Here is an 18,530-nt window from a genome sequence, read left to right on the forward strand (position 1 = left end):
GTAAACCTGAGATGTGTTTGTTTGTTTCTCTTTTAGAACACGGATAAAATAATGGAGAAGAGTACCCTGTTATGCAATGGTAAAGGAAGTAATGCAGATAAGGTTCAAGATAGTGAGACATCCCTGTTGGTCTCCAAGAAAGCTGATAAAAACTATATTGAAGACACTGAGACAACCCCAAAGTCTTGTCTTGATGTAGTGTTCGAGTTACTGGCTACCACTGCTGGCACCAGCTCTTCGAACTCGTTGCCTGAATCAGTTCGGCTTCTTGAGTCTCAACTTCAAGTTGAAAGACATCGATCAGATGTTATGCGACAGGAAGCCGAAGGACTGAGGAAGTCCCTGCAGAATTCAGATGCATACTTTCTCGTGCAATAGCAAGCGCTGGAGGACTTAAGCGCCAAACAAGAGAAAGTTAATAATCTTGCTAAGCATCTTGCCAGCATTATGGGTACCCAGGATATTGTTTCTTGAGCTCTTCTGAAGTGTTTTCAGTTCTGGACTTGTTTTGCTATGGCGTTTATATGCTGATGTGTTCCCTATATTTGCACTGGTGGCGAACTTTGATGCCCAGTGGATGTAATATGTGTAATAGTCGTGATAGCCTAGTGTAAGTTGCTTGCTTATTTATTTCCTTGTTGTCTTGTTTATTTGTTTGCTTGTAGTCAGTGAAGTTCTTTTTCTGCGGTTTGCTAGTGGCTGCAATAACCTATTTTTTAAAACTAGGCCACAATAACCATGGGCTAATATTTACTGTAGTGACACTGGGCCTCCTACAGGCCGTAGAAACAGTGGGCCTTCTACGGGCCGTATAAACAGTGGGCCTTCTACGGGCCGTAGAAACAATGGGCCTTCTACGAGCCATATCATCAATGGGCCTTATACAGGCCATATGATCGATTGGCCAAACTTGGGCCAAACAGACCGCATTCTGGCCGTAAACAGGCTAGAGTTGGAATCGTCCGTTCATGGGCCGACCATAACGGGCCATCGTTAATAGGCCGTATTTGATGACGCTATGAAAACGGCCCAATGTATTAACGGACCACAAATGGGCCGACTATAACCACGGGCTGAATTTGGCCCACAAGCAGAAAATGACAGTAACGGGCCGTAAGTAAAAGAATGCTGGAAAATAGCCCAAGAATAAATGGGCTCTGAGAAGGCCGAAAGATAACATGGGCTGGAAACGGCCCAACAGAATAACGGGCCGTTAATGGGTATAAAGTGATACACTGTTCTTTACGGGCCAGTTTCACCACGGGCCGTTAATGGGTGTAAAGTGATACACTGTTCATTACGGGCCAGATTCACCACGGGCCGTTAATAGGCCAAGAGTTACATAGGGCCTCATATGGGCTGAAAGACGTCATGGGCCATATATGGGCCAGAAGTGAAAACGGGCTGGAATCATATTGGATGGCCTAGATGACGCTACTGGGTTAGCGGGCTGTAAATGGGCTATATGCGAACAGGCCGTTAACAGGCTTTCCATGGGCTGGCCCGCCACCTTTTGACCAAGTCAAACGGGCCGGCCTTTTCATAGGAATGGGCCTCTATTGGGTCGTGCCACGTGTCGACGTATCATAGGCGCCTTCTGTCTAATGAGTGGATGACATCTGTCCCCGATGAGCCGACACGTGTTTCCTCCAGCCAATGATGATTTTACACGTGGAAAATCCCCATTGGTCGGGGCTGTTAACGGGTTATTGGATCCAAAATCCGACCCGATAGCTTAACAACGTTCCGTTACGGTGGATGCCACGTGTCGATCACCCTTGATGAAAGAACTTCTGTGACACGTGATTTATCGTCATGGAAGTGGACACTTCCGTGATGATAATTTTGGTAATGTCATGGAACACTTCTACAACAAGACAGGTATGACTATCTTGATTCTGTCATAAAATCGTCATGGGTGTACATACATGACAGAAAACGCGACCTAATGTGACAAACACGTATCATCACGGAAGTGTATTTTTTTATAGTGGCATCACCATGATCCTGTGTGTGCGTAGGAATTTTTTTAAAATTACTACGTTCCCCAACAGTATATAGTTGTACCTTGATTAGGTCAAGATGAGTAGATAAAATTAACGAACAACAATCGGATGAGCAGATGCAGTGGCGGGGCGGCAGTGCGTTGCTTCAAGAGCGCCAGCAGTCCAGTCGGTACATACGAAATCCAGCACGACAGCCATCATCCTTGAAGGGCAACGGAGATTGAAAAGAGATTGATGCATTACACTGCCTTTTAGGGATCGTGCATATGTCGTACCTTCAGGTTTCAGACTACAAAGAACTCAATCAATTCAGGAGGTAGTCTCCCTCCCCGGCGAGTGGCGGCAGGCGAGACGGCGGCGGCCCTGGCGAACTAATAGAAGATAGGAACCATCTATGTTTTTTGCGTTGGAATATGGGGTTCTTTATTCAACAAAAGCACACCTGGCACAGTCCGCCATGAGGCTACTAACCAGGAAGGGAGGTACATCATTGGTCCACGCCTCAGTCACTTGCAGCGAACATCCTCGCTTAGCGCAAATATGAGCAGGCAAATTAGACAGTCTAGAAGTATGTTGAATAATAAAAGAACTAAAACTAGCAGATAAATCCCCAATTTCCAAAAGAATCGGTGCCACAACCGAACGAGAGTTGTGGCGAGTGTTCCAGAGGTCCACAACCTCCTTGCAGTCCATCTCCATCACGACCTTGTTCAGACCTCGAAGCTTTGCATAAAGAACTCCATCATGCAAAGAAAGTGCTTTGGCAATCAGAGGATCTGTGACGCCATCGTGAGGCTTACACCATGCTCCTAAAAAGCCAGTGGCTGAACGGGCAACCCCACCAGCCCCCCTTGCTCCCGGATACTGTCAATGCCCACATCCGTATTAGTCTTAACACTGTCATCTTCCGGGGGGAGCCAACCCAAGCCAGGAAGAGCTAGGGCGAGATCCTTAGGTAATTCCAGGATCGCCAATGTCTCTCGAATAATCCGTAGCGAGTTTGCCGGATCCAAGCGTTCTTCATCATGTGTCCACCGGTTCCTTGAGTGCCAAATAGACCACATAACTGACACAATCTTCGCCCGGTCTCCATTCGGAATGATTGGGTCGCTCATAATATCTTGCGCCCAAGTGGTTGGGTGAAGGCGAGGTAGTTTGAAATAAAACCACTTCTCAGCTTCGTCCCAAAAGCTCCTGGCATGAGAACAGTGTATGAGTGCATGCATCAAGTCCTCCTCGTCTACCAAACAGAGTTTGCATCGACTAGTAACACGAATGTGCCGTCGATGTAGGGTTTTCTCATCTGGTAAGATCCCACGAATGACTCTCACCAGAAAACACGGATCTTTGGCACTACATTTAATTTCCATAGAGATTTCCACAGCTATTCATTCGAGATGGAAGTGCTTGTAGCCACCCCTTCTTCTAGATCAGATCGCTTGTTATGAATCATTAGAGCACGGTACGATGATTTGACAGTGTAGATACCTGTTTTTTCATAAGCCCGGGCCAAGAAATCCTCTCGTCCACCAGTCGCAAAGGTATGTTCAAAATTGCTGCAGCGTCGGGAGCAATGAAGGTATCACGTATCAGGTCTGTTTTCCAAGACCAGTTCTCTATATCAATCAGGTCATTGACTCTGTTAACCTGTGTGATAGCTGGCTTTAGCAAAGGTTTCATAGTCAATGTACCCAGAATCCACTTGTCCTCCCAAACTGAAATGCTAGAGCCATCGCCGATTCTATTTATCAGACCCAAATTCAGTGCATCTCTTCCAGCGATGATAGCACACCAAGTAGATGAGGAACTCGCAGGAGTAGAAGCCTGCATGAATCCACAATCTGGAAAGTATCTTCCTTTAAGAACTCTAGGCACACAAGGAAGCAGGCTCAGTTAGCAATCTCCACCCATGCTTCCCAAGCATTGCCAAATTGAAATTTCTGAAATCGCGGAAACCCATCCCGCCTTTACATTTAGGAACCGTGAGTTTGTCCCATGAAAGCCAGTGCATCGACCGTTTATCAATGGAACTCCCCCACCAGTACCTAGCCATCAAAGATGTAAGTTTCGAGCACGTCTTCTTGGTGAGCAAGAAACAGCTCATACTATGCATCGGGATAGCTTGGATGATGGACTTGAGCAGGGTCTCCCTTGCTGCACATGCCATATTTCTCTCAGACCATCCACCCATCTTTGCCCGACACCGCTCCTCAATGTGATCAAACGTATCGCTTGTGAGCCGGCCCACCACCGTCGGGAGCCCCAGATAGCGCTCACTGAATGCCTCATTGGTGATGCCCAACATTTGTTTCACATGAATCCTTCTATGCTCCGGTGTGTTTGGACTGAAATAAATAGCGCATTTGCCTTTATGAACACTCTGGCCCGAACACTCCGAGTAAATTCTGAGGATTTCATTCAGCCTTGTACAACTCTGAATTTTGGCGTCAATGAATATGAGGCTATCATCCGCAAAAAGTAGATGATTGACCCATGGAGCTCTAAAGCTAACTCTGATTCCTCTATCAATATAGCTTCCTCCATAGTGCTTAAGCAGCGACGAAAAACCTTCAGCACATATAAGGAATAGATACGGTGAAATGGGGTCTCCTTGTCTAAAACCCCGAGAGGGAGTAAAGAAAGGTAGTAGTTCCCCGTTCACTTTCATGGCGAACCTGACCAAAGAAACGCACTTCAAAATCAGACGCACAAAGGACGCACAGAAGCCCATCTTGAGCATGATCGCTTCCAAGTAATGCCACTCGACTCGATCATACGCTTTCATCATATCGAGCTTTACTGCACATGCAAAATTCTTTCCCTTCTTCCTCCTCCTCATCGCATGTACGCTTTCATAAGCAACGAGGATGTTGTCTGTAATCAGACGGTCGGGAACGAAAGCACTCTGCTCTTCACTGATAATATCATCCAGACACAATCTCACCCGGTTTGCTATTGTTTTTGCTGCAATTTTATAGGGCACCGGGCAGAGAGAGATGGGTCGGAACTGAGTGACATCTTGGGGATTACGTACCTTCGGAATCAATGTAATAGAAGTGTCATTAAAACCGGCTGGTAATTCCCCACCATTTATAAAGTCCGGTATCGCTGGCACAAGGTCTCCTTCTATCAGGCCCCAATGCCGTTGAAAGAAACCAGCTGTAAATCCGTCGACACCAGGAGCTTTCGACGGCGCCATTTGAAACAACGCCGCCTTGACCTCGGATGGTTCGAACGGTTTTGAGAGTACTTCATTCATCGCCTCTGTAACACTAGTTGGCAAAAATTGAAGCAGCTCATGAAGATCATGTCCTTGGGACATGTAAAGATTCTGAAAAAAAGAATTAATCTCCTGTTTTATTTCATCAAAACTATTACAAACTGAGCCATCAACACGAGATAAATTAGCAATGCGATTGGTGCGCTTCCGCTGCGCCGCTTGGGCTTAGAAGTATCCTGTGTTGCGATAGCCGGAGCGGAGCCACAATACCCGTGAACGTTGCTTCATCCACATCTCTTCTTGGTACAGTACCTCCCTCAATCTCTTCACTAGCCCCTTCTCTTCTTCAGATGGGCCTTGACCAATGGAACGAGTGCGCAGATTCTCAATACGCTGCTTGAGTTTCTGAATCTTCTTGCGCATATTTCCAAACTCGCGATCACCCCAAGCGCCCAGGTCCTCTTGTAATTTCGCCAATGTATGCGCTAGACCTTCAAGGCCCTGTTCACCGCGGTGTCGAGACCATGCTTCACACACCACCTGCTCATAATCACAGTGTGTTTGCCACATATTTTCGTACTTAAAACTCTACGCCCCCTGCTATCAGCCACCATAAATCTGTCTCTTATCTCCGTAATAACAAAATAGTGGTCCGACTCAATAGCACTGACATGCCGAACTCTAGTTTGTTCAAGCGAGTCAAAAATTCTGCATTAATTAGCGAACACACGGTCAATCCTCGCCTTAACATTGTTGTTTCCTTCTTGCCGATTATCCCAAGTGAAAGGGACACCAGACCAGCCCAAATCCTGCAAGCCACATTCCTTCGTGACTTGTCGAAAAGCTCTCATCTGCCCTTCAGGCCTAGGCCTGCGGCTAAAATGCTCTGTTGCATAACGTTTCATTAAAGTCCCCATACAAATCCATGCCTGGTGACTAATATTGTGCAGCGTTCTCAGGAATCGCCAGCTGTGGTGCCGATCCTCCACTCGAGAAGCTCCATAAAAACCTGTAAATCGCCACTCCGGTTCAGAGAGATCTTTCTTCTGAATGGTGACATCAATATGGTTCTGGCTGTAGTTTTTAAAGCTGACCGTGATATCCCTTGACCAAAACAAGCCGATCCCACCACTGAGACCATTACTATCCACTCCAAAGCTTCCTGCAAAGTCCAACGTACTCTGCAAGTTTTCCACCTTCTTCCCCCTAATCTTTGTCTCCATAACAAAAACTAGGGCAGACCCTTCTTGCTTCACAACATTGTGAAGCTCGCGAACTGCCTCGGGGTTCCCAAGCCCCCGGCAGTTCCAACTTATACAATTCATTGGCTCTGGCAGCGCTGCTCCGCAGTCGCTACCGAATTCTCCGAACTGGGCGGTGTTGGTTTATTTTTCTTCACCTCCCTCTCGCCCTCCAAGCTCTCCTGATCGCGCTCAGTGTTGCTGAACTGGTGTGTATATTCTATCTGATATGTTCCTTTCCCATCCGTCAACAACGCTGGCTGTACCTTTTTGTACACCTGAACCGGAGGCCCCCCTTTTCTCTTGTTGATATTACCAGTGCGATTTTTATGTGGGGACTGAACTTCAGGGTACTTTTCTGCCCCCTTGGACGAAGAGTTTGCGTCCTTACGATCTGACTGTGATGCACTCGAACTCTTCTGATGTCACTCGGAGGAGCCACTCTTTTTCCACTCATCTGGCGCCCTCAAGTTCGCCTTAAATGGCAGCTCACCTTTTTCATCCCGAGTACCTGGCGTCGGACAGAATAGGTCTGAGTGACCAAGCCGGCCACATGAGAAACAAAAGTGGGGAATCTTCTCATACTGTATATCATAATAATCGCGGCTGTTCCTCCACTCCGACTCAATCAAAATCCATCTCCTTAGTGGTTTCTGTACATCTATAGTTATCCGTGTTCTCAGGAAACCTCCCATCAGGTCGATCTGAACACCAGTAGCATTCTTGTCTAACTATTTGGCGATTGCCATACCCCACGTTTCATCCCTAAGATGGAAGGGTAGGTTAATCACCCTAGCCCACACCTGCAGCTTATCAAACTTGAGTTCTGACGGCCGCATACAAGGCACAAATTCCTCAAGAATCACTGCATGCTTGCTGACATGCCACGGCGACCCCTCTTTGACGCGATCCCGATCTCTCTCGGTCTCAAAATCCGCCACAAAGATGTTCTCTCTACCAGATCGAAAAGCTAAGCCCTTAGGGTTTCCCCATGCAGGTCGTAGAGCATTAGCGATTGTTTGAATATGCAGGATGTTGCGGTAGAGGATCTTCCCGACCAACGACCACTTCCTTGGGGCACCACTGTCAATATCCTTGAGCACAAGCGGCGTCGCCTCCTCCTCTGAAATCCCCATCCTACCAAGCTCCTCCTCCATCCTTATCCTCGCCGAGCGGGGCGAGAGAGGAGTGCCTCCATCCCTCCCCGATGCAGATGATGAAGCCATCAACCCGATCAGGAGTGTTGATGCAGCCCGCCGACGAATCTGCGACCGCCGTCTCGTTCACTCGAAAACCCTAATCGCCAGATCACCAGAGCGAAGGCTCCTAGTTTTTCGGGAAACCCTTCACGAGATGAATTGGCCTAGGAACCATCTATGTTCTGTACCCTCGTCCAATACAGATAACCTAGGGCCTCGAATGTAAAACATACCGATGTGGCGTAAAATACGTACATGGCCACACGCCCAAATTGGTCTTTCGTTTTTACAGGGCCGTGTAAATCTGTTGGGCTTAATTCCTAATTAGGCGCTAATTATATATGCATGCTGCCGATTTCTACGCATAGTACTTGTGTGTCTGACCCTGCTCGCACCCCCTGACTCCGCCCCTGCCTAAGCAACCTACAATCAAATATTTGAGGTTACAAAGCAAAATGACTAGCATGATATATAAGCAACAACCTCATCATAAAACTATTTAGATTTCCATGAAAACATGTAAATTACAATGACAACTCTTCAATTTATTCAGTTCTTATCAAAGAAAAAAATGGATTCAATGTGAATTTCTTGAATATAGTTTGTAGAAGTAGATACCAAATTCAAGTCTTGCAGGAGAATGAGTTAATTATCATCAACCATATCTGACCGCATCAAGGAAAATAATATGTACACATTGAAACTAATTGCATTCGGTTCATGATATGTACTTTATACAAGTCGATATATATCATTATGAATTTGAAATATTTTTGCGATATCAAGAATAACTGAAACTCGCTATAGGAAATTAACAGGAACTCACTTATGAAATTGATTGGTCAGCACCATGCGCACTGTTAGAACTTTTGGGTAGATAATAGAACACTTAAAAAAACAAATTCCTCAACCATAAATAAAATTTTCAATCCAGTAGCGATAGTAATAAGCTGCTATCATAGGTAAAAAACATGTTAGTTAAATAAAGGCATCCGAAAATATCTTATATAACAGTTACTGAGCTTTGGATGGAATCACAAAATGGACTAACGATCTCCGGATTACTCAATGCTATGGGAACGTTACCCCGTCGCTGCTGTCAACCGCGAGAGCAAGTCTAGTGACACTGAGTGGCGGCAGCAAGGGAACCGTGCACGACGAAGCCTCTCAGAAAATAACTGGATTAGGGCCTCTTGAGTCGCCATCTCGGACGACGCCTTCACATGTCAAAATTAGACACACAAAAACTCATAAAGCTTAGGGTTAAGAAAACTGGTACTACTCTCTCCGTTCACTTTTGTAAGATTATTTAGACATTTAAGACAACACCTAAAACAGTTCAATTTCAGCTGTCCTAAAGGACTTACAAAAGTGAACAGAGGGGGTAGCAATTTAATCATGATGAGGTGACCCAAAATTGGCCGGTGCTAGGCGTAGGTCGGGCGATGCTAGGCGATTCGTAAGCCACCTTCGCGGTCGTCCGATGTAAAGCACCACGTCCGTCCGATCTGTACGTGCACGCTTCCCCCTTGCAAAGCCCGTCGGCCCGTAGCGGTCGCTCCATTGCAATGAAACAAGACGCCCCCACACGCGAATATATCCCCACCTGTGGCCGCAAATCGCGGGGCTTCCTCCACCTCCACCTGCCCTGCGATTTTAGCTCGTCGGAGACTACAACGACCCGTGAGCGCCGCCCCTTCTCTCCACCTCCACCCCTCCACCTACTCCACCTCCCGCGATGGTGCACCACATCGCCAGAGACATGGCCTACTCCACCATGGCTTGGAACTCCGGCGAGGGTTCCTCTATTCCCCGGCGGACAACTTCAGCTCCGGCAACCGCCCTAGATCCCAGGAGACAAGGTCCCATGTACAGAGATCCTCCAATTGTTTTCACTCATGCACCCCCTACAGGATCCGCTTCAAATTGGGTGAGCTTCCCCTTTCTCTGCCGCATTGACATTTCCTATGCTAATGGCTTTGTTGCTTGCCCTTGTTGCTTTGCTCATTGTTCACTGTCATTTAACACAAACTAGTGTGCAGCTGAGGTGATGTTGCTTTGAAACAAAACTAGATGTTGCTTTGATTTCAATTCAGTAAGGAAGAAAAGTTATGTAATGGGAAGGTTGCATTGCTTCAGATTCAGAGGATGTGTAGCTTAATTGAATGTGCGTTAGCTATGCAACACCACTGAATGTTGCTTGCTTTAAGATTCACATGATGTAAGCACACACTAAAAAATGTTGATTTCTTTAAATTTCAGAGATTACTTGTGCAAAGTTAAAAATTCTGCTGTATGAAAAAAATGATTGCTGAATAGCAAAAAGCACTAGTAGATTATAGGGCTTGGGTATGTTATAGTGTTGTTGGCCTCTACAATTTCAGCAAGCATAAAACTCTGTAAAAGGATATGTTATTTAAAGCTTGTGCATACTGCAATGAAAAAACTGGTGTTGTTCTTCACTACTACTGATGGTGTTGTTCTACTGTTGTTGCAATGATGTAGCATACCGAAGATGGGGCGGCAAATGAGGAGAGTTTTGTTCAGCAACCTTTTACAAGTCATGGTGGTGGGGATTCAGATGGTGTCCTAGAAACTCACGGTGGAATGCATGATGCAGATGAGGATGATGATATTTCATCTCAGCCACTTCTACCCTATGTTGGCATGGAATTTGACTCAATTGAAGATGCCAAAAAGTTCTATAATGACTACGCATTTGGAACGGGCTTTGGCTCACGCATAGCTTCCTCAAAAAAACAGCCAGAAGAAAGGTTCACAACAACTTATAAAGAGGGTCTTCCAATGTGTGCATGTTGGCAAACCGGAGACTACATGTGAGACAAGCAGCCACTCGGAAGGAATTGCAGCACGGGGAAGCTCATCAAGCAAGCAGGCTGGGGTTGAAATGGATGTGATAGTCAAGCGTCAGAGGAATCGGATTATGCGTTATGATTGCAAAGATCATATGATTGTTGGCCTCAGGGGCAATAAGTGGGTTGTTACCTACTTTGTTGCACAGCATACACACCCTTTGATGCATCGTGAGGAGATTGTGAGGTTCTACCGCTCACACCGCAAAATTCCAGAAGAAGATTACCAACTACTGATGACAATGCATGGTGTAAACTTGTCAACTACAAATTTCATGAGAATGCTTGGAATGGTCCATGGCGGAGACCGGAGGAAATTGCCATATGTGAAGAGGGATGTTTCAAATGCGCATTCCAAGCTGCGACAAAATCAGTCATTTCAGGACATGGATATGACGGTTGCTTACTTTAAGAGGCGTCAAGCTGAGAATGCTCAATTCTACTACGCAACAGAAGTTGACAAAGAAACAAACGAAGTGACAACTCTGTTTTGGGTGGATGGAAGGACAAGATCATTGTACCCAAAGTACAAAGATTGTGTGTTCTTTGACACAACATTTTGCACAAATCGGTACAATCTGCCTTTCGCTCCTATTGTTGGTGTGAACAACCACTTGCAAACCATGCTGCTAGGTTGTGCCTTGGTTCCAAATGAACAAATAGAAACTTTCAAGTGGGTGTTTCAACATTGGATGATTGCAATGAATAATGAGCACCCGTTGCACCTAATGACTGACCAAGACAAGGCAATGGAAACATCAATAAAAGATGTCTTCCCAAACACAATGCATAGGTGCTGCAAATGGCACGTCCAGCGAAAAGCAAGGGAAAAGTTGGGTAGGATCCTGAGCATGGATGAAATTTTTGAGCAGGTTTTCTATGGGGTTATCAATGATTCAGAGACGATGGATGAGTTCGAGGAGAATTGGCAGCATATGCTGCATTGCTTTGACTTGGTTGACAACAGACATCTAAGTAACATGTGGCGTACGCGAGAGACCTGGGCTCCAGCATACTTCCGAAAGAACTCTTCCCATTTACAAGCACTACAGGGCGGTCTGAGGGTCTCAACTCCTACTTCAAGACATTTGTCAACCCTCAAGACTATGTCTGGAGATTTGTACAACAATATGAGGTGCTTCAAGAAACAATGTTGGACCGTGAAGACAATCAAGATTTCATAGGCCATGCAACAACTGCACCACTTTACTCAAGGTATGTGTGTGCTTTTGTAGAGAGAAAAGGTTAGAACAGGGAACTTGAAAAACTCAAAATCATTGACCTTTTCATTGCAACATTCAGGTACAACTTTGAGCGCCAAGCAGTTCACTTCTATACCCGAAGCGTGTTTCTCAAGTTTCAAAAAAAGGTCATGGCATCAACAGGCTTCCTCATGAACCTGGCCCCTGCTCTTGACAATGCAAGCGTGAGGTTTTAGCTGCACTCAAATTACTTTGAGAACCCCCCGAATATTTTCAGTGAATGTTGTGTTGGCAGAGGAGAAGTTTGAATGCAGCTGCAACTATTTTGAGATGAATGGGATTATTTGTGCACACATCATAAGGGTAATGGTGCATCTCAATGTCCAAAAAAATCCACAAAGATACATGCTAGAGAGGTGGTCAGAAGCTGCGACAACGGCAATGAGCAGTGGTGGATGTCTCCTAGATTTTGGGCACCCTGCAACCAACACTCTCAAGTATAACGCCTTGTGCAGAAAGTATACATGGTTGGCTTCACAAGCTTGCAGCAACGATCTTGCCTACAAAATAATGAATGATGTAGCTCACCAACTTGAGCCCCTCATAGTTGCAGCGAAGCAAGGGGCGCTCCAAGAACAACAGGAAGCAAATCATCAGCAAGCAATGCAACAGCAACAGCAAACCCCCGAGCCAACCACTGTGTCGCAACCTGATGGCGATGCCATGCTTCAGAACCCCGCACGTGTTCCAAAAAAAAGGGCGTCCGGCTGAAAAATCAAAGAGGAGAAAGACTCTGCTTGAGCAACGGGAAGATGCACATAAGAACAATGCTAAGAAAGATGAAAAGAAGCAAACCAAGCCCAGAGGAAAACCTGGACCAAAGAAGAAAGCGCCTCCTTGCTCGTACTACAATGAAGAAGGTCACGGTGTCCAAACATGCCAGTACTTGAAGGCTGCAATGGGGGTCAAAAAATGTCCCTACTGTGAAGAGCAAGGTCATGCTGTGCAAGAATGTCCCTACCTAAAAGCTGCAATGAAGACAGATGCTAGCATGGCTAGAGCAACAGAGCTTAGGCTGTGATCAACTTCGACCAGAAAAAGAAAAAGAAAACTCTCTTGCTACTACACATTTGTATATTGGTTACATAGATTAGTTTCTTGACAAAGAGAATGGTGCAATTTACATTAGAGGACAAAACGTAGTTATTTCATCATGCATTGAGTTGTGCCTCATATAATGCTCTTCTTTTTCTGAAATTACAATTCCCCCTGTTGCTTATGATATTGTTGCTGGCTCATTGTACTTCCACCATTGTAGCTTTTATTTTGAAAGGTTTCCTTGGGCCAACAATGCATGATGTTGTTGCTGGCTACTTAAACATACAAGTACATTGAAGCATCCTGTTTTAAAAACTTTTCCATAAAAAACACACTGGAGAAACTATAGCAAAAACTTTTGACATGCCCGTTGCCACATAGAAAGGATATTGCATTACATTTCCTTTTGTTTTAGTGAGATTGAAAAGTTATGAAGATGAAGAGAAACAACAGCCCGACAATCGCCCCAAACCCACCCTATTGTTGTGATTATTCAACTTCGCACACGATTACATGTGTGAGTACAGTGTATTGACTTTCATTGATGATGTCGAACTTCACTATAATTACTAAATCCATATAAAAAAGATGTGTATATATATATATATGATTAATAGAGATACTAGCAGATACACTATAACAACTTGTGAGAAAAAATATCTCAAGCCAGGTACGGTCAAAGTATATCAACAATCTTCTTGAAAAGGCAAGTAAAAAACAAATAATCCTTGCATAAGCTGACAAACAATCTTGAATAGGCTTCACAAAAAACAAATCCTTGCATACAGTCACACAATGAAACATTCCTGTGAACTTCATTCAGAGTTGCATTGTGAAAAAAGTTCAGTCGAGCTGGCTAGAAGAACAAGCTCTCAACTACACTCGAGCTGGCTACAAGAACATGCTCCCAACTACACTCGAGCTAGCTACAATAACTCGCATCAGCAGTACTAGGCCACCGTCGCCAAGACTCCTCCTGTTGCAGAAGCTTGAAAACCCCCATCTAACGCTGAAGAAGCAGCTTTAGCTGATGCGCGGGGTCCAACTTGTTGCTTGGGTGTCTCAACAGATCTACTGCAATGCGTTTCTGAAGGTTTGGGATGTAATCCTAGGAAGCAATAAGATAGGAAACAAGTAAAAATTTAGTCATGAAACAGATCCCAATCAAGTTGAGAAGAATTACACAAAAAAATATGGTTTTGTATCTAAAGAAAATACCTCGCCAAATGACAGCATAACAAGGCCATCCCAATTCTCCACGTATAAAATACTATAGTAGCCACAGTTATAGCTGAAAAAATAGAAGGTATATAGTTATAAAATGCAAAAGCAGCTTTAGGTGAAAAATAGAAAAATGTCTCTAAATGCAAAATAAACACATATTCTACTGGGACAAAAATGTTTACTAAGTTTTTTGTTGAGGGTAATCAAGTGGGGTGAATAGCGAGTAAGACTCGAGATTGTGCTTAAAAAGTGGCTCCCTCATTGCAACACTCTTGATGTTTGCGACCTGATCAAACCCGAGAAAACATGGACAAACAAAATGCATAAGTGTGCGGTGTGGAAAAGCAAAAAGAAGGAAAAGATTTGTTGCGCCAAACTCCAACAGGAGCATTACCACATTCTTAGTGATCCTGTCCATCTCAAAAAGGTCTTCCGAGTTCCTGATGGAGTCAAAGATATTGAACTCCTTTTGGGTGATGTTAGCAACTACTACTGCCCAGTGCTTTTTGTGTACAACCATGAAGAATAGCTGCAATGCATCAAAACAACGCAGAACCAGAAAATCCATTTAGAAAAAAAATGTAAAAAATAGAAAAATAATGCAAGATGGAACAAGATAAGAACTTACCAGGTCAGATTTTGAAATGTGATTTTGTAAGCAAGCATTCTTAAATTCTTTTTCGCACACCTTCGGATCAAACACATCTGGCTCAGCACTGAGTTTCAACTGATGGAGAAAATAACAAAACAAAAAAATATTATAGGGCAGACCACAACTATATGATAGATCAAAAAAGCATTGAAACAACAGATAGAAAAAAAGAGATTTGAACACTAACACTCATCAACACTGAGAAAACAAATTTTTTTGGCTTCTTCTTCTTCACTGACTGATCATAGTTGAATGTCTTCAGGTATAAGGTCATGACCTCATTGTCAATCTCCGCTCTTGGCTTTAGAGATGCATGAAAATTCTCGAGAGATGTATGGAAGCCATCTATTTCAATGAAGTCGGGCCTGTAAAAAGAAAATTTGTGTTGATTTTAGATAAAAACAGCAAGAGATATGCTCACATATCAAAATCTTTCATCTATGGAAACACAAAAAAAAGATTTCAGGCAAAAATGAGTAATAGAAAAGCATCATCATATGACTCACAGAAGCTCGTTTTTCTTTGGTTTTCTTGTCTTGTATCTGGTCATTACATACTGATGGTGTAAGGCATCACCGTGTGCATCAACCTTAATCTTCTTCATCGTTGGCACATTGTCTGGGGAGAGAGCCATCCTTTTCTTCTTTGACTGTTTACCAAGACTGTTGGACTCACCCCTGACCGCAACATTCGCCTCGGTTGTCTCATGCAAATCCACTACTACTGCACAACATTGCAACAACACAAAAACAGAGAGAAAAATGAGAATGCAAAAAGGAAACGCACTGAGAAAAATCTTAGATAAAAAGAGCTTGTGTTCTGAAGCAAGAAAAAACCTTGAGGTCCATCGGAGGAAGCGTTTTTGAATGAGATGGGGGACACATCAAACACAGGCCCCGGAATGTCGTTTGCCCTAGGGAGCTTTGGAGCTGTGTCAAATGTTGCGGTTGGGAGGTTGCTAGGCCTTTCAACTTGAGGAGTGTTGTCAAAGTTTGGCACTAATGGGATTGAATTCTGCACATCAGAGCTAGAAGCATTTGGTGTCTGCACATGCTTGACTGGTATGTCTACTTTTTGATTCATCCACTCATAGTCTTCGGTCCCCTCCACGAAAAGAGCACAAGACGGGCCATCTTCCCACTCCAAGGCAGTTACCATCATTGCCTGCACCGTGCCCTGGGAAAGAACTGGTGTTTCAACCTTATCAGAAGCTCCCGAAGGATCCATGTTGCAAACATCTTTGGGGGTCACCTTTCCGCCCTGATGTATAACTTCCTCCTGCTCCACACAATCCTTCCCATGAGAATGATTGCTACTCTCACCTTGTTGCAACGCAGCACCCCTGGAACGCTTAGCAACGCTTGTGCTTTGACCCGCCCCCTGTTTCGCTTCCACCCCAACCTTCTCACCTAATGCACCGGTCTCCACTACTTTGGGAGTAGCAACTACACCACCAGGTTGTGCCTTGTTCTGATCATCAGCACCTGCTTCTTCCCGGGAATCAGGATCCGATAATGGACACTTGGAAGAGTGGATAGCAATGCCTGCTGCAGTGGCTGTTGGGGTGCCAAAAGTCACCGCTCCCGTGCGCTCGACACTGCTTGTTGCAATGACTCTTTGGGCGACAAAACCTTCACTCATGTGCTCATGGTTTGACACTGCATTGGAGTGCGCTTCCATCAACATGAGACCCAATCGCTTGCAGAAAGTTGACTGCAGGACCTGCCCAAAAGAGGTAAGAACATTCTTCAACTCTGCCGTATAGAGATTTTTGTGCTTCTCATATATAGGCTTCAAGTGCAAAGGTATCTGGCACAGAAAATAAGAAACAAACAAATGGGGGTAAGCATAAATAAATATGAAAAGAAGATCAAAAGAACACAAAGAAGCAAAATCATGCACTTAAATTAATTGGTTTTAACAAGGTAGTGCATTTCTACCTCTAACTCTTGGCAGGAAGGGAGCGGCTGCAGCCACTCATCCAGAGAGACGCGAAACTTAGAGCATTACTAGTAGAACCCTCAAACCCTCAAATCCTCAAAGCACTTTTAAGGGTTGAGAAGTGCCACTTTTTGACACTTTTAAGGGTTGAAAAACAGGGGCAAATACTAGAACCCTCAAACCCAACCCGTAAACTGCTTTAAGGGTTGGATTTGAGGGTTCTAGTCTTTGCCTCAACCCCAACCTTTAAATCTATCATTTGGCATCTCACAATTTATGACAACAAGAACACAATCAACTTCCAAACAAACTACCAAATGACAATCATTGATGCATGGTTTAATAGTTTACATCACAAAATCATCATCTTCCTCCTCTCATCGGCACCATCACCAAAAGTTGCACCTCGGCGCCATCTCCTAGACCACAAGCGGGCTCCATCAAGCATGTCCATCGCCACCGATGGAGTCATACACACCGCCATCACCACAACTACTCATCAGAGTGTCACCTCGAAAAGTAGAGGACGCAACACGAAACATCCTCTTCCTCTCCGCGATGTCCTCCTTGTAGTCCTTCCACCATTGCAATTGGTCTTGATCCATGTCCTTCTTGGACATCATCATGTGCTCTTTCTCTTCCACCATGAGTTCTTTCCATACCTTTGCCTCTTTGAGCTTGATCATCCTCTCCTCCAACTCGGCCTTGCGCTTTGCTTCTTCACGTTTTGCTTCAACTTGTGCAAGCTTGACCTCTTTCTTCTTCTCGGTGATAAGAAGCTTCATCTCCAATGTCTTCGTTGTCAATTCCTCTCTTGCCTTTATCATGTGGTCCATCTTCTCCCTTAGGCTTGACGCCTCTTCTTCCATCTTCACCCTTAGCTTGCCCTTCTTGTTTCCCTCGGGCTTGCCCACGTTCCTCTCCTCCTCATCTTCACTATCGTCCATCCTTAGCATTGCCGACTTCTTGGGTGCGGTCTCTTGATCCCTCAACTTCCATTTGTCAAAGGTTTGAAGAATTGACCAAACATGCTTAAATGGGAATGGCTTGCCCTTGGAAGCGGCCATCTCCTTGTACCTCAAGCCGGCAATTGTCTCCTATCAACCACACATAAATCACATAAGAACCCACCAATAGCATAGTGCACACACATAATCAAAAAAGTGAAGAAATATGTACTTACATAGTCACTCTCCACGGTTCCACTAGGTGGTGCATCCCTCACTTGGTCCATGGCCGCACTCCAACGAGAACAAGCGGGCTTGATCAACTCCCAACGGCCTTGAAGCGACCGGAATGTGCGATGGATGAACCCACTATTCTTCGGCTTGATCCTACAATAGACGTCCTCGATCCTTTGCCAATAGAGTTTACCGGTTTGATCGGTGCCGGTGGTAGCATCCATTCCCACAGCTGCCCAAGCACAAACCAAGAGGACATCTTCCGCCTCGGTGTAGTTTGTCGACCGAGCGTGTGGGCGGGAAGCGGCGGTGAATGCCTCCACCCCTATCTCGGCCACCTCCTCCTTGTCATCCCCTTCATCCTCCTCATCTTCCTCCTTTTCCTCCAAGTCGTCTCCAACCCTAAAGGGGTCTAGAGGCGGAGCTCCGAGGTCCACCTCCGCGTTTTGGAGGAGGTCCATGAATGAGGATGGGGTTGCCATTTCCTCGAGCACCTCGTGCGCGGCGGGAGAAGGTTCGGCGACGGTGGCGGGCGGGGGCGCGGACGCGGCAGGGGGCTTCTTCCGCGGCTTCTTCACGGCCGGGGACGAGCCGACGACCTTGGCGGCCCCTCGAGGCCCACGGCCGGCCGCCTTCGGGCGGATCTTCTTGGGGGCGGGCGCCGGGGCCGTGGCGTGGGCAGGCGCTGGGGCG

The 18,530-nt window shown here is 45.4% G+C and overlaps 1 pseudogene; it reads left to right on the forward strand.

Moving 5' to 3' along the window:
- Positions 1-10,273: 10,273 nt before the first annotated feature.
- Positions 10,274-12,512, forward strand: LOC119316074 (annotated as a pseudogene).
- The last annotated feature ends 6,018 nt before the right edge of the window (positions 12,513-18,530 follow it).

The sequence above is a fragment of the Triticum dicoccoides genome, chromosome 6A (genome assembly GCF_002162155.2).
Source record: "Triticum dicoccoides isolate Atlit2015 ecotype Zavitan chromosome 6A, WEW_v2.0, whole genome shotgun sequence".
NCBI classification, from domain to species: domain Eukaryota; kingdom Viridiplantae; phylum Streptophyta; class Magnoliopsida; order Poales; family Poaceae; genus Triticum; species Triticum dicoccoides.